Source organism: Myotis myotis, unplaced genomic scaffold, assembly GCF_014108235.1.
Source record: "Myotis myotis isolate mMyoMyo1 unplaced genomic scaffold, mMyoMyo1.p scaffold_m19_p_5, whole genome shotgun sequence".
Classification (NCBI taxonomy): domain Eukaryota; kingdom Metazoa; phylum Chordata; class Mammalia; order Chiroptera; family Vespertilionidae; genus Myotis; species Myotis myotis.
In genome coordinates this window covers 30,373,895-30,392,010 of record NW_023416357.1, presented here as the reverse complement: position 1 = coordinate 30,392,010, position 18,116 = coordinate 30,373,895, and the positions used below count along the sequence as shown (strand labels likewise).

Here is an 18,116-nt window from a genome sequence, read left to right as displayed (position 1 = left end):
TGATAGTATTCAGATGGCAACTGCATTTTAAAGAGAATTGGATTCTCAGAACCCGAGAGAGTCAAGCAGCTGGCATAGCAAGTTACCTGAAATTGATATGAATTGATGTTAGGGAGCTGGGAATGCCCCCTTTGTGCACTATTTTGACAATAGTGAGAATGGCTGAGTATTAATCATTTTCTGACAGAGTTGGCTCTGATCTTATGCAAAAATAAAAGCATTTGGAAGTTTCCCTTCTTGATCTTCATTCAAGGCATTTCTTCTAGGAAAAAAAAAGATTCTGCAGGAAGATTGTATATAGCTCTACATTAAATATATGTAACTATATAATAAATCTAAAAATACGCACCTGCAAAGCTTGTTAGAAATCTTGCTTCAGGCATCATTCTTGGAAAGAGAGGTTTTTTTGTAAAACCTCATTGTTAGGGATTTAAACAAATTTTAAGCCAGACATTTATGTCCAAATATAAATGTTAATTTCCTGGGTATATCTTTTAAAAAGCTTGTAGTGTGGTCATATAAGCAGGGCCAGATGTCTGTGTCTTAATCATTCATACCCTGTAATAAATAACAATGGCATATAGTGAAAATAAAGCCCAGATGGCTGGCCCATTGCACAAATCATTGAATGTACTAGATAGTCATTCCTTAGTTTTCTGAATACTAACAGGTAATATGGATAATCTTTCTTATCTATTATCCATCAATCAATAACAAAGTAACTACTGTGTATGAACTAAGCACTATGCTAGTGACTATAAAAACGCAGTCAGATCTATGATAGTAAAAGTGTAATGTGCTAATTAGACCGGATGAAGCCGGGGTTGCGAGGGAAGCTAGGGTCCCATGGGTGCCAGAGGAAAGACGGTGCTGGCAGCCAGGGGAAGGAAGGCCTACTCTTGCACAAATTTCGTGCATCGGGCTTCTAGCATTACCATAACATCATTTGCTCTTATTTCTATTATCCTCAGGCTCTAGGCGTCTGTAGGAGACTCAGGTTTCTTCAAATATTTTTTTGAGATCAAAACCAGAGATGAGTTTGCCTTGGTGGTTGCTCAACTAACCGGTTTATTAACTTGGTCTCATGCATCATGGTAGATATTACTGGTTGTCAAATAGCGGTTGATGAGTCATAGAATCATGAAATTTTAGAACTCTCAGAAATTCAGAGCTTACTCTTTATATTTTGCAGGAGAGAAAATGAATGAAAATGACTAAATGATTTCACCAGAGCTAGGCAACTATTTTGTGTAAAGCTGAGGCTTAAATTGTAATCTACTAACTTGTGATCTTATGTTCTTTCTAGTATCACAGAAATGTAAGGGATTAAAAGTGCCATCGTGGGAATGAGGATATAGTGTCTTGTATTTGTGGCTGCCGTAAACTAAGGATGGGTTGATGGAAGGGGCACAAGCATTACCAGTGTACCTACAGCATTAATTTGTCCTAGAGTGATGATGGAGTGTAGACAATAAGAAAATGGGATCTGACTCCACAAAGTCTCAAGTAGTCAAGTATTAACTAGACTCAAAGTATAGAACTCCATAGTCAAAGAGTTTAATGACAGGGAAATCATTTCCCTCCATATGACATCTGTAGCGCCAATGTGGAAAAATAAAGATATGCTAAGTTGTTGGCTCTAGACAACCACAGACCATGACATTCTGGCATAAAAACATAAATATTATTTCTTAGCTACTAAGTCACCAGTTAGTACTGGTATTAAAGTAAATATATTTGCCTTGGAGTGTGCAAATGTGAAGCCCCTGGAGAACCAGAGTTGAGCTGCCTTCTAAGAAACTGCCAGTCATATTCTTCAAAGACATTTTGCATAGTTGGAATTCTTTGTAGTTGAGGGTGTTGGAAAGAACAGCCTAACTTGGGGATACAGCAGAGCCATGAGTCAGGACTGCCCCATAAGGGGAAGAGACCAAGTGAAAACCAGGATGTGCCTGTCCTCAACCCCCAATAAATTGTGTCCTTCCGATTGAAATGTAGTTATGTTGTCACTCAAACAGAATGATACTCTGCCACACTGGTTCAGTTTCAGTGTTTATACTGCTGATGTTTGCCCACTTGGTTAATGATCATTAGCCTTAATAAGGAAGAAGAGGGCATCTCGCTTTAAATATAAGATTCAATCTTAGAGGTAAAGGGAGGACCTGGATAATAATATTGCCAAAAGAAACAGCATTTTCTCTTAATAAGTTATTCCACCCGTTTTAATAACTTGGAAAATTTTTAAATATGACTGAATATTTGAGTGAAAAAACTCATAAGTCTTTGAGTACTAAAATATTCATGAAAAAATATTGGAGAATTTTGCCTTTAATAAAATTATTTTAATGAAGTTAAAAATTAGGGGTATTAAAAAAACAATTAAAAATACAACTTCCAAAAACATCTTCTGTGAGTAGGAAGACCAATTTATATGCCACAGCACATCAGTAAAATATTTAGAGAAAAAGGAAATGGAAATTAGAAATTAATTTGCAATAATTATCCCATTAATGACCCTCCTTAACACAATCTGCATTTACCAGATATATGCCATGGTTATTCTATTAGAAGATATATTTTATAAATTCAGTGCTTTAAAATTATGACTGGATAAATTCTCACTTTTTTGACATTATGTAAGTTTATCAATTTTCTGACAGTGGAAAAAGGAAGGATAAGCAACTTCAGTTAGCTGACAGCTCAACAGTCTAGTTCAGAAATAGATTTTACTTTGTCACCCAGCATATGTACACACACACGCGCACACACACACATAAACTTAACTAACACAAAAGTTTTGCAAAGTTCTACTCTTACTATATGTGATGAGTCTAATCTTTGGGTTTTAAAATTTGTCACAACCTTTTAATCAAAGGCTACAACAAGGGACAAAGAAGGACATTTTGTATAAAATAGCCAAGATGTGGAAGCAACCTAAATGTTCATTGAGAGATAATTGGATAAGAAGATGTGGTACATATATATAGTGGAATATTATCCATAGAAGTAATTAAATCTTACCATTTGCAACAACATGGATGGACCTAGAGGGTATTATGCTAAGTAAAATAAGTCAGGCAGAGTAAAAAAAATACCTTATGATTTCACTTATGCAGGATGGCGCAAAAGTAGATTTACAGTTGTAAATATGCAAAAGAGAGTTTATTGTTGTGTTATTATTTATTAATTATTGTATTATTTTCCATATGAATAACTGTAAACCTAGTTTTGTCCCATCCTGTATGTAGAATCTAAAAATAAATAAACAAAATAAATGCACAATCAAAACAGAAATAAACTCATAGATACAGAGAACAAACTGATGATTGCCAGATGGGAGGGGGATTGAGGGACTGAGTGAAAAAGGTGAAGGGATTAAGAAGTAAAAATTGGCAGTTAAAAATTAGTTACAGGGATATAAAATGCAGCATAGGTAATAAGGTCAATAATATTATAATAACCATGTAAGGTGCCAGGTGGGTACTAGGCTTATTGGGGAGATTACTTCATAAGTTATATAAATGTCTAAGTACTATGCTGTACACCTGAAAGTAACATAATATTGAGTGTCAACTCTCTCTCCTCTCTCTCTCTCTCTCTCTCTCTCTCTCTCTCTCTCTCTATATATATATATATATATATATACACACATATAGCTCTTGCTGGCACCAATCACACACATGTGTTTCCATCTGTCATTGTCGATCGTGAATTTGGTTGACACTTCCATTATAGAGGAAGGGCGAATAGCGATATTAAAATATTTCTTCTAATTAATTTCCTTTCAGTGTGCACAAATTCGTGCACTGGGCCTCTAGTTTTTTATATATAAAGAGATATGTAAGAAATTCTTAAAAACAAGTTGTTCTGCCCTAACTGGTTTGGCTCAGTGGATAGAGCATCAGACTGCGGACTGAAGGGTCCCAGGTTCGATTCCAGTCAAGGGCATGTACTTTGGTTGCGGGCACATCACAGGGGATGTGCAGAAGGCAGCTGATCAATGTTTCTCTCTCACCGATGTTTCTCTGTATCCCTCTCCCTTCCTCTCTGTAAAAACAAAAAAAAATCAATTAAATATATATATATATATATATATATATATATATATATATATATAAAACAAGTTGTTCTTTTAGGTAATTTTAAGATTTCCTCTGCAAATCTTACTTCCAAATTTAGTTTGCTTGTTTTTAATCTATCTTTAAAAAAGTAATGTGTCTCTTCCCATCCAAAGAACTTATATGCATACTAGAGGCCCATTGCACAAATTTGTGTGCCAATGGGGTCCCTTGGCCTGGCCTGGGATGGGCCGAAACATGCTCTCTGACATCCCCTGAGGGGTCCCAGATTAAGAGAGGGCACTGTCCAGGCCAAGGGACCCCCCACCAGTGCACGATCAGGGCCGGGAAGGGACATGGGAGGTTGGCCAGCCAGGGAGGGACCATGCGAGAACTCCAGGGCATGTTCAGCCCATCTCGCTCAATCCCAATCAGCCGGACCCCAGCAGCAAGATAACCTACCCGTTGAAATGCCTGCCCCCTGGTGGTCAGTGCACGTCAGAGCGAGCGGTTGAGCGGCCTTAGCATATCATTAGCATATTACGCTTTGATTGGCTGAATGGACAACCGGACATTTAGCATATTAGGCTTTTATTATGTAGGATATGCATAACCCATGAGACAGACAATAGTGTGGTGAAGACCTGGGTGGGGTCAGGGGGTGGGCTAGAAGGTGTCAATGGGGGGGGGTGGGGTGGGAAGAGTACATCTGTATAACTTTCAACAATAAAGATAAATTTTATAAAAAGTAATGTGGCTCTAAATTTCAGGTCTGTGCTTATCCAGATTGTTACCATTTCTAATTAGATAATACCCTGGCAAAAATTACTAATGCCTAAAAGAGACTAAGATATGATACGTCCATATTATAAATTCTAAATCCAGTATTTTTAAGTTTTCTAAGAGTTTATTACTTGAGCCTAACTACATCTTATTTATTTTCATTTCATTAAATCACATACAGACTTAGCCTTCACTAATTTGTTTCATTGGATATATAAGAGAACAAATTTCTTTCCTTTTTTTTTAAATCCTCACCCGATGATATTTTTCTATTGATTTTTAGAGAGAGAGAGAGGGAAAGACAGAGAGAAATAGTAATGTGAGAAAAATACATCAATTGGTTGCCTCCTGCGCGAGCCCTGACCAGGGCCAGAGCCAGGGAGGATCCTGCAACCGAGGTACGTGCCCTTGACCAGAAAGAAGCCGGGACCCTTTGGTCTGCAGGCTGACTCTCTATCCACTGAGCCAAACCCGGTATGGCCAAATTTCTTTCTTAATACCTTTGTATTATTAATATGTTCCTTTGTTTTTACTATTTAAGAATAAAACAGTGAATTATATAAATCATACCTATATGATTATATTATGAGAGTAAAATCAGTGTAATAGCCACTGCTGCTCAGTCAGTGAAATAAGCAAGTTATAAAAATGTTTATCATAATATCACTATCAAGTTATTTTTTCCAAAGCAGAATTAATATTTTCATTTTAATTTCTGTGGGTGGTTTTTAAGGCTGCCTTAAAATATTCCTATCAGCTGTGAATAGAAATTCAAATTATTGAATTTAATAATGGTATGATTTTTGTGTTCCTTGGTTTGCATTTGCTGACTATTGTTCTTTTTTATGTTGCATATTGTTCTTTTTTATGTCTGTAGATTGTTGAAATTTATTGTGAGATTTAATTCAATTACCTCCTAAAAGGATTTGTTGTTATATATTTTAATGCTATTAAATAGTGTAGTTTGTAAGCAATATTTCAAAGTTTGATTTATTTAAAATATCGCTTCTCGGCCTTTTGGCTAAGATCAAGTGTAGTATTTAAAATATAGTGCAGGTTATTTATTTTCTAATTATAGATTCTATATAAAATCTCCTTTTCTCCCATCTTGAAACTGATGTTGAGTTGATTTTAGTTGTTTTATAGGGTGGGGAGAAATGGACATTTGACTACATGCAATGTGGTTTTCTAAAGAATGCAACCCAAAACCATATTCCAGGCAAATGCAATGGCAAATGGGCAATGCTTTAAACAAGATTATGAACTTGCCAGCCAGAGACAATCCCATCTCAGACTAGTACTTATATAACAGTGCCAGAGGAGAATAATTCCAATGGGTTAAATTTAAATAAATTTGGCAAAATTGCCAGAGGTTAAGGATCTCAGAGAAAATGTACATATATTTGCATTTTGCAAATGCTGTATTGCAGGCATTCACCAGGCATTAACTGATTAAAATTGTTATAATCAGTTAGCATGTTTACTTTTTTAATGTATTTTTATTGATTTCAGAGAGGAAAGGAGAGGGCGAGAGAAGTAGAAGCATCAATGATGAGAGAGAATCTCTAATTGGCTGGCTCTTGCACGCCCCCCACAGGGGATGGAGCTTTCAACCCAGGCATGAGCCATGACTGGGAATGGAACCATGACCTCCTGGTTTATAGGTCGATGCTCAACCACTGAGCCACACCAGTCGGGCTCAGTTAACATTTTAAAAAAACAAATGTGATTGAAGTATATCCTATTTGCATAAAAGTACCTATTTATAAGTATAGAGCCCGATCAATGTCCACAAAATGAACATATTTATGTAACCATCCTCCAGATGAAGACATAGAACATTATCAAGTCTCTCAAAAGCCCTTGGTGCCATCCTCCAGTCACCCCCACCCCACTGCCTAAGGTAACCAATATTCTGGCTTCTGTCACATTAGATTAGGTTTTGTCTGTTTGGCTGGGGGTGTTTTGTTTTTCATCTTTATGACTTTTTGGTTGGAGTGCTGCATGTTTCCAAGCACAGCCTTCATCATTTACCCTCCCTCAGTTTCATCCTCCAGCTTTATGACATACGGATTTTGTTTATTTTCTCTTATTTCCAAACCCAAATTATCTTGCTGCAAGTTAGTTTCTTTTCATAAAATAAAAGTATTTTTTTCATTGTTAGCACCTTTCTAGTAGAGAGAAAAAGAAAACACAGCCTGTTTCTCTACCTGAAGATAGCAATTAAGTCAAGCTTTAGTTGCTTTTTATTTCTGAACTTAAATACTGGGCATAATGAATTGTTTTTGCATAAAACTCTCCATGGCTTTATTTATTCGTATTTTATCATTTTGGTTACACATTGTACAAGTCAGGATGAAGTAGATTATTCTGCAGTATCCAAAATGTTAATAGCTTAATGCAATTGCTTATTTGTTACCTTTCTATGTATTCAAGATGATTGGCAAGGAGGCTCTGCTCATCACAGTCAGTCTGGTGTCTAGGGTCACTAATGCTCCATTTCAGCACAAGCTTCTACTCTTAAGAGAGAAATGGAATATAGTTACTCACACACAGGATCTTAAAGCCTTTACCCAGAAGAGATAGATATTACTTTTTCTCAAATCCATTGTTCAAAGTATATCACATACCTATGCCTGATATCAAAGGGGCGGAGGATGTGCCCAGAAACAGGAGAAATGGAGATATCTGGTAGACACATTAATCATGATTTTATTCTTTTCTAGACTACCCCTCCAATTTCTTCTAACATTTTGGAGGTTTGGTTGCAATTAAGCAAGAATAAAAGGTTTAAGCCATGTTAACTATATTATAGAATATACCTGAACTTAAAATAAATAGGTATGCAATGGCATATAATGAACTCAACACATAAAAATACAAGCAGAAATTTTAAAAATTGAACATAACACTGAATCCCTCCTATTAGTATTGTGTCACCCTAGGTCATCTATACTTGTAATAACACATGTACTGTGATTTAAATTATAACTGAATCTGCCCCTCTCTACTTATCTTTAAAACTCTTGTCAAGATCAACTTGTATGGAAAAAAATGTATTAAGAGTAAATACAGTATCCATAATACATTCTGCTTTGTCTATAAATTCCAAGCTAAGCTCTGTATGGGAACTGTCAAGGAATAATTGCTGTATTGCTCCATTTTTTATTCAGCAGTACTGACTCCTGTTGTCCCACTCGGAGTGACATGTGGAGGTGATGACAAACTTGGCAAATCTCCGTGGTCATTTTCCTCTAGCAGTTCACTGTAGGGCATCCTAAATAGTCTGTAGTGTTCTTCCAGCCTGGCCATTTGCTTGAGGGTATTGAAGAGTGACGATGACAGATTAGATGCGCTCCAGATTCACAGATTTCTTAAGCACATATGAAATAAATGCAGATATATTGTCAGGAGTCATAAGATCTGGAAATCTAGACATTGAAAAGCCCTGTTGGTTGAAAAAGAGCTGTTTGGTTGAAGCCGGAGAATTTTGAGTAGGTAGCTGCAACAAGCAAGAAGTGGCCGTTCTTGCAAAATAAATAGAAATTCTGACAGCATCTTCTTGACTATTTTACATAGAAAGGAAAATGTCACTGGTGGATTATATGAAGTGGTCTGGCTTTGGCTATAGTATTCTACATATTACAATTAATTATAGGCTTTAGGTGTAATTATTCGTGTACATGTCATCATTCAAAAATTTCTGGGTTAATTGCATAATATTATTGCTATAATGATATTACGAATTATGTGATGTCTCTCTTCTAGCCACTGAAAATTAAGGAGATAAGATTTGATTAGAAATTGGGGTCTAAAATGTATATTTGGGAGGCATTAGTGTTGTTGAAATTCTGAGAGTAAATTAGCTCACCGAGCTAGTTCAGATAGAACAATGAGGGATCTAGAGCAGTCTTGAGAATACCCTGTGCTAAAGAGTGAAAGAGAAAACAAGAGATGGAACAGATACAGAAAATCATTCAAAGTGCATTTCCCACAAGTAATGAAACAGAGGACCCGGTGCACCCCACTGGAACACAAGGCGATAAGGAAATACTTTCAAACTATGAGAACTAATTGTGCAATGATGAATTTTTTAAAGCAATAGACCCCACATTACTGCTTAATAATCACTTGTCAGGGAGCAGGTTTAGCATAGGGTCTATTTCTATTGGAGATTAGGGACTAAATCCAGTTGAAGTTTAGGGAGTACTTCAAAGTTATGTCAACCTGCCTATTGTTTCACAGATTTCTGTTATCAGCATCCATTTCTTAACACTGCAAGAAATAATCAGGCTCTACACAGCATTTCTTACTTACTTAAGAAAAACACAAAAAAACTAAACTAGAATTTTGCTCTTTGGACTGTTTTTAGATCAATTTTGGACTAATTTTGTACTTGAACTAATTTGCCCTTAATCACTGTAACAAATACAATTTATTCTGTACATATATTCTAGCCTTCCTTCTAGGTCATTATTTTTTTATTTCTTTATTTCTTTCTTTTTTATGATAAAATAGAGTGCATCAAACTGGATATAACTATATTAAGGGTCATGAACTTGACTTTCTCTGACAAGAAAATCTGTGCTTATTACTTGACTAAAGTTATTCCTGTTTTGTGCCTGGTGGGATTAAAGAGGGGAGTTGCAGTAAGTAGGAAGGTAATCCTTCTCCTGTAATATAATTTTAGTCCTGATTTTCTATGTATGTTAAGAGCAAATCTAGTCAGAATTCTTATTTTTTTAAAAACTTGTTAACAAGTAGTACTACTCCTCAATAACTTTTTAGTTAGTTTGTGAAATATTAGCACTTTAATTAGGGCTGGTATGGCTAGCGATCTGTCTTCAGCATAGGTTTTAGGTAGGCATTAGTATCATAATATGGCACTGGTTTACAATCTTAATTTTAAAGCATTTTGGAAGACAGGTTTTATGAATTGTGTTGAGAGACTTACATGACCTGTCAAAACATTTCATAAAATTCCTATTTTGAAGGGGAAATTAAAAGTCAAGGCGATGGAAAGGTTATACCCATGCATTTTCAGGGGATGACCGACGCAGATAGGATGTCTTTGAAAGCTAATGAGAAAGCTACCTGTCAAGCAAGCTGTTCCAGAGCAATGTCAGCTAGTGAAACGGGCTGTTGCCTTCAGGGAAATGATTTATATCGTGTATGAAACAAAGGAAACCATCCTGGAATAGGAGCTGGGTTCCTGGTGGCACATCTCTCTTCAACTATTTGATTCTTCCTCTTCGTTTTCAGTATAAAGTCAGCCTTTGCATATGAGGAACGCTGTCCAAACTCAGCGTCTAGTCTCCTGTGTACTTGGTAGGATTTTGAACAATAAGATTGGCAGTGGCCACGTCACTAAAAAGGCATATTTACTCGAGATTTGTATTTTCTTACTCTTTGTAGTTTAACTGGCTACATTCGAACAAAGGCTGCTTAATTTGAGCCTAATAAGTCCTTGTCCTTTCAAAGACAATATTCAGAATTAAAGGAACATGTGATTTCTCTTTTTGAAAAAAAAATAGCCTTTCCCTTCTCTTTTCCTGTGTTTTTCTCATTTCCCTGCTGCCTGATCTGCCTCCTATGTATGTCATATTACTAGTAATTGTATATTTTCACCATTTATTTCATACTTTCTTATGAAATAAAGCCAGTTATTATTTTTAACCTTTTTTCTGTACTGTAAACCAATTACATTGAACACAAAGTAGCTCCCTCTGGAAGCGTGGCTGCTTGGTGATAGGTTTGGGGCTATACTGTTATACTGCCACCTTAAAAATAAAGAACAAGAGACAGCACTCTTTGTGCTGCTAGAGAAAGACCAGAGTCAGAGCCGACTGCTTGTCACTTCATATTCCTCAGGCCCTTTTCACCATCTTTCTTTTGCATGATGCATTTTGTAGCTGTTGTCACTTGTGCAAATGGAAAGGGAAAAAGAAATGAATAACATGATTTGAAGAAATGTAGAGGGATGAGTCTTAGGATGATCCCTGGGATTTACAGAAGCTTTTAAAGCCATTTGTGCTGCTTTGTGGTGCTTTGTGCCCTGTGTCAGTTAATGTTTTATCTTGACTCCATTTTTATGTTCTGTAGTATAGGAGATGTTTTTTAAAATTGTTCTAATAACCTCCTTTCTCCCTCCACCCCAAGTCTTCTAGCTTCTGGCCAGTTCTATTACTACCTTACATTTAATCTTCATTGCCCTTTAACTTGTTTGAGTGACATAAAATGAATGCTTATATGCCAAGACAGACATGCGCAAAATGTTTTAAATGGCAGTACAGGTTCACCTGCAAATATAAATATAACAACATTTCCATTTAGCCTCTGATGTGTGTAAATGTTAATATTGAGGTCAGTTCACAGTATTAAGACTGGTTTTTTAAGTTATATTTCGCTTAGTAGCAGAGCACCTTACTCTTCTAAAAGCATCTCTTTGTACCTAGTATGAGCTTTCATATATTCTTGTGAAGCACTATTTCATCCTTTTAAATATACCACAACATCTTGGAAGCAAAGTCAAGATTTCTAAACATCTAAAGCAAAGAAATATTAGAATGCAGTCAAAACATTTTCTGGGGGGAAAAGAAATCAACTTGTCATTTTGCATTATTCAGATAAAAATAATTCAAGCACTAGCTAAGTAGTAGTGGTGAAAATGAAGCTATCATAGGTCAAGCGATGCTAGATAAATGATACTAACGTAAAGCTCACTCAGATTCATGGGAGTTTGCACTACAGAGATTTTTCTATTTACTCTGCAATATTTAAAACTATTCTATGGATCAATTCACTGATGAAATTGTGGGAGTATTTTTTCTTTCTTTTGTTTGTTATTGTTACGAACTGCCTGCAACAGAATGAACTAACAAGAAAGCAGTGCCCTCTATGAGTGGGCGTGTAGAATGCATCTTATTAGCAAGAATCAGTGTATTGTAGGCATGGAAAGCAGCACAGGCCAATTAAAATAATACATGTTATGCCCTGTTGTTTTAGTCAACAGTTTGTAAGTGAAGAAACATTAAATAAGGAAGAGACAGATTTCCTATCTCTGATATTATGTTAACTCGTGATTTTTTTGTTTCATTCTGACATAGATGTAGCTCAGCACTTAAGAAGAAGAGAATCCACACCTTCTAGTATGTGGTTCCTAAAGCTATATTTTATGTAGATTGGCGCCTGGCTGGGTACATCAAATTCACCTGAGGTTTTTATTTAAACTAGAAATTCCAAAACCGCACCTTCAGATCAGCGGTTCAGTAAGCCCAGGTGGGTCCTGGCAAGCCACGTGTTTACCAAGCAGCCCAGGTGGCGGTGACACACTGCAGGCTTCAGAAGGGATGCCTTTTTGTGCCCCTGCCCTTTGCATGGGTCTGCCAGCCAAGCGCCAGGGCAGGCAGCTAGCTGTGCCACCCCCACCATATGGACGGATGTTCTCTCTTCCTTGGAACTGGGAGCTCTTCTCTCTCAAAGTCCTTGGATTCTTCTCTTAGGACTCTTTCTCTTCTTCGGCTCTTGCCTGTCAAGAAAGGAATGGGGAAATCATTTCTCCTAAAGGAACTGTTCCTTTGGCTTTTGATAACTGGCAGAGTGAACACATTTATTCAGCTGGTATATCCTGTGCCTTCTACCACCTATTCCAGAAGTGTCACTCACTAAAGCTATGCCAAGTGCACTCACTGCTCTCCTGTGTGGAGGGCTTCCTGTGAGCATTAATACTGTCAAAAACACCCTGCTGTACAACAGCTGGCACACTGATGAAAACCACAGACGTTTGCCACGTATGATTTAGCTGTAGCTGTTCCTAAATGCTCTATGTGTAAAACTTACTACTCTTTGCTGTACGCTGCATCTGATTTTGTGTGTTAGCTTGGACGTCATCTATGTTAATTGTGCCCAAAAATCTCACGAAGTGTACCCTTTTACCAGCATGACAAGGTCTCAGATCAAAGGAAGCCCGTGGTTTCATAGTCATGACAATAACGGTTAGCAAAGCCTTTGTTTTTCTCACAACCTGCCAGTGTCAGGCATGTCCCTGTCCTCTCTTCCTGGTGCTGTTGGCAGACATGAACTTGAAGCTCTGAATTTGAGGAGATGTAAAGTCTAGACTAGAATCAAGGTCTCCTGCCTTACAACGATGAAAGCATTATTCTAGGCCATGAACAAAAGAAAGATGAGAAATTCGGTTTCCCAGGATGGAGTCTGTGCTAATGTTATCCTAAACCTGTTCTGCTACTACCATATTTAGAAAATTAAAAAGAAAATAAAACTTTGCTTTACCTATTCATTTTAAAATTCATAAGGAATGCCCTTTGCCCTTTTAACTTTCAGAATAGTGCACATCCTACATGCACATCCTTGTCTGCTGCTCCTGCTTTGTTTGCCATTAGATGCTTGAGGTGTTTTTATCCCTACACCAGTGCTTTGCTAAGCATTCAGCATGCCCATGAATTCACTTTAATCTTTCTCCTTTTGTGTTTTGTTTTTTAGGTAAGTACTTTTGGTTTTCCCCTCTTCCTTATGCTGAAAGAAAATGCACCTGTCTGATGTAGAATAAATGGCTTATAAATACACACAAAAAACCAAAAGATAAAAAGGAAATGTGGACAGTAAAGAATGACCTGGGACCTGATACCGGTAAGAATTTAAATTGTCATTCAAATATCCCTCTTTTTTTCTAAGGAAGGGGACTAACAGTACAAGCTGAGTGGGGAAGGGATAATTGCTCTGAGAGTAAGGAGAAGATTACAAGGAATGTTCATGAAATATTTATTCACACCTGCTTATTGAGTAGACGAACAATTGATGGTTCTGAGCTGGCTTGCCATTTCCCAGATTGGAAATTATTCCCCTAAATGCAGCTTTTAAACATTTTCTGAACATCCCATATGAAAACAGATGTGGGAAATGTTGAGTTGTCTGTTGGTTTGTATCTAAAAGGAAGCCAAAAATAGAAAAAAATAGTATTTTTGGTATTTAATTTTATACGAATAGGTATGAAGTTATCTATTTAAATACTTCAGTGACATATGATTATCAACTTATACATAAGCTTCATCCAGAAAAAAAGTAAAGCTTTTAACAATGAATAGGTATAACCTGGATAATGAAAGAGAAATAACAATAGACAGAAGCATAATGTCATATGTTGCGTTTATCTTCTTTATATATATATAGCTCTTTGTAGATATCAAATAACATATAAAACATAGTTGAATTTATAATGCCTCAATGGTATTTTGCATATCCTTAGTCATTATTTAGCTGTGGATTTCCAAATATAAACATCCTATATAATAAAAGCCTAATATGCAAATTGTCCCCTCGACTACTCACTATAATGTGCGCTGACCACCAGGGGGTGGTGTGGATCATGGCAGGCGTTGGCAACGTGGCACTGGCAGTGGGTGGCAGTGGAGGCGCTGCGGCCCCAATGGGCCCTGACGAAAGCGGGACCACAGAGGGATGATGGAGCAGATGAGTGGGCGGCACCAGGCCAAGGAGGGTGCAATTAGGGGCCTGATTGCCCCACCAATCACCCCACAGATGGCGACCAGCAGCAGCGACGGGGGGCAGGGCCGCCACCTGGCTCTCGGCGCTGAGGGAGCCAAGCAGGGGTCCTGACCCCAATTGATTGCCCTGTATGGGGGATGGTGGAGCAGGTGAGGGGGCAGCATCAGGCCAAGGCAGGGTGCCAGGCAGGGCTGTGTGGCTGTGAGGCTGGGGGAACGAGCTGGGGCCTGATCTCCGCAGGCCTCCCAATGGACCCCACTCGTGCACGAATTCGTGTACCAGGCCCCTAGTGTATGATTAAAAACTATATGTTCATATCAATGTCAATGTAGCCCTTTTAATGATAAGACATTACATTTTATGTAAATTGAAATTTCCAACTAATATAAATGAATAAATATATGAATAAAAATAGATCAACATTTAATATGAACAAATTGCAAAGGTTCAAGGGTTTTAGAGGCTGCTAACAGTGACTAAATTATTTTTTCTGCCAATTACTTTGTTCGCCTCACTGAGTTCTCTAGAATGTCCTGCCTCTGCCTCTGCTTCCCTTCATCTTTGTGCTCAGTTATGACCTCATATCCCGCACAAAACCTTCCTCAACTATTACAACACATACTGGTTTATCCCTGCCCTGAAGTCATCCTTCAGTAGCATCCATGGTGTTTGCTGGTGCTGCCATAACAAAGTACCACAGGCTGGTGGCTTAAAGAAAAAAGTGCATTTCCTTATTGTTCTGGAGGCTAGAAATCTGAGATTAAGGTGTCAGCTGGGTTCATTTTTTTTTTTTTTTCGGGAAGCCTCTCTCCTTGGCTTGAGATGGCCTTCTTCTCCTTGTGTCTTGACTTGTTCTGCCCCCTGTATGTGTCCTAATCTCTTCTTAAAGGATTCCAGTCATATTGGAATAGGGGGAACAATTCAGCCCATTATCATCTATATACTCGTCTCTCACTTGATTATTTTCTAAACACCCCATGTAAATTAGTTTTGTCTTCCCCAATTTGAATACAAATCTCCAAGATAAAAACTGATTTTATATATATATATTTGTTGTTGTTAATCCTCACCCGAGGATTACCCCCCCCCCCCATTGATGTTTAGAGAGAGTGGAAGGGAGGGAGAAGGGGGAGAGAGAGAGAGAAACATCGATGTGAGAGAGACACATTCATCGGCTGCCTCATGCACACGCCCTGACCAGGCCACAGACAGAGTCTGTAACTGAGATACATGCCCTTGATCTGAATCAAACCTGTGGCCCTTCAGTTTATGGGTTGACACTCTAGTCATTGAGCCAAACCAGCTAGGGCAAGGACTGATCATATTTTAAGTTTTATTTACTTTACTGAGGACTGGGTACATAATTTAAATAATAAATATTTTTTGTTTAATATGTTTGGAAAGAATAGGGTAAGAGAGCCACGTGAGAGTCCTTTTGTCAGTTCTTATTGATTTTGGCTCCCTTATCCTGACAGAAAGAAACCAACACCATAGGTCTTGGGATCAGGCAGTGGTCAGATACAAGCTGTCTGCTTCATTCCCAGGAGTCCTGTCAACATTCCCGTCAGCAGAGGCAATCAGGTGAAAGGAAATGCTGATCTCTGCAAATGGGTGAATGAAGGTGTAAGGGGCATTCAACCCAGGCACATACCACAGAAGACAATTTGTAGAAAATAATTAATTAAGAGTCTTTAGAACTAGCGGCAGGTTCTTGGAGGGTAAAATCATGTACACATTAATGGTCCTAAGGTAGTAAATTGAGTATTTGGAAACTAAAATAAATTTTAATTTTTGAAATCATGCTTTAAGGTCTGAAATCCCGCTTAACTCTTTACTAATAACACTAAGCATAAGCACTGTAATTTACATTTGAGACAATAAGCTCATTAATTTTTCAAACTTAAAAAGTTGATTCAGTTTGTATACTTTCATTTTATATTTCCACAGTTTCTAAGGCCAGGATTCAAATGTACTTCTAGTGCTTTAAAGCAGGTTCATCCTAAATTCAAATTTATACAAATGCTCACTTAATGCAGTTATAAACATGTTCCAAATGCGGGTTTTTTTTTTTTTAAGAAACCCTAAGAAAATAAAAAAAAATAATAATTCAAATGTTAGCCTAACTATGTTGCTTTCTCTTACTTGGTGTGTATTCTTGGCCAAATTACTAATTCCAAGTGAGTGAGATTCTCCCTCTGTGAAAAGACATCAAAATACTCACTTCACTGAGCAAGTGCTCATATTAAATTACGAAAAGAAAATCAGTTAGCCTAATCCCTGAAAAATAGTTCAGTTCAACGAATGTTCTTTTCCTTTATCTCTACTTCAGGTTGAATTTTGCTTAGTGGATTCCTTAGAGAAGGCGTGAAGGTGTGATTTATTTTTTTTGATTGATTCATTCTCTCATTTCAACAATGCTCAGGCATTAGCATCCATTGTATACTGGTTTCATGCAATATGTTGGATAAATAATGACCAGAAGAAGCATAGAGTTCCAACTTTCATGGAGAGATGAGTGTTAACTAAAAGGTTCAAAATATATGTAAAACTAAAGCAATAATAAGTGTTACATTATATGTAAAGTGCTATTAGATTTTGTAACAGGGAGACCTGTCATTTTGAGGGCATTAGGAGATGTCAGGAAATATTACTCTTAAGATGAAATATTTCTCTTAGTATGTAGCAAGTGAGCTGAGTTTTAAGGGGTGTGTGTGTGTGTGTGTGTGTGTGTGTGTGTGTGTGTGTTCTATCTAGCAGTAATAGTGGTTAGGGAGATGCTGGTAGTAATGGTGGTGGTGATGGATGTGGTAGAAAGAAGCAGCAAAAGGATGACGCAAATAAAAGATAAATATCTGGGAAGCACAATGTACTGAGGTGGAAAGCAGCACATAGAGTATATTTTTCCAGAAGAAGGCTAGTGAGGCTGGGATTCAAAGAGCTAAAATGAAGACAGCAGCTTGCGAGGAGAGTCGGGACCAACTGGGGTAGGTCCTTGTAAGGAGTTTGTCTTCTATCCTAAGAACAATGGGAAGCCAATAAAAGGCTCAAGTGTGTGACAAGATGAGGTCCATAACATATTCAACTTCGGGTTTTGAAAACATTTGTCTTGTCCTCCAATGCTTTTGCAAGAAAATAGTGTATGTGTATTTATAGCAAACACATAGATGCTTTCTCCATATAGTTGTGTTTTATTGCATTAATTTTGCACATATGATTTCTGAATGACCTGAGATCCTCTAAGGTCCTAACGGAGTCTATTTTCTGAATCGATGACACTTAAAAAGGAATGCTGATTTAAACTTCCAAGTTTAGCTTCCTATTTGACCCAATTAACTGAAAATAATTTTGTGTCAAAATTTTTCTGCTAATTTCACTCAGCAGTAGCAATGGAAAATTCAAACAATAGAATAATTGTGATAATTCTCTTGGAGCACTCTTGTTATTAGAAATGAACCTTCGACCATCCGCCTTTAGGAGAGAGCTTAATGAGTAGGTGATTCAGTGAAGGGACAACCACACCTTTTGATCTTCCAACATCCTGTGAACCTAATTAGCACCAATCATGGATATTAATGAGAAACTTTTGCTTTATTTCACAGGCACGAAACCTTACTTTGAGATGCTGTGCTTGTGAATTTAGCCCCATTTTCCATTTATTCTTAAGGCTTTCTATGTTAACCCTCTGAAATAATGGATTACCACAACAAATAAAGATTCATATCGGAAATGTAGAAAATAAAGGAATACCGCATA

General features: G+C 37.4%; 1 protein-coding gene and 1 pseudogene across 3 annotated transcripts in view; both read left to right on the top strand.

Annotated features, from left to right (window-relative positions):
• PDE4D (phosphodiesterase 4D) overlaps nt 1-18,116 on the top strand; it is a 1,246,395-nt gene that overhangs the window by 838,388 nt on the left and 389,891 nt on the right. The gene's annotated exons all lie outside the window — the stretch shown is intronic.
• Nucleotides 5,843-5,926, top strand: LOC118657261 (annotated as a pseudogene).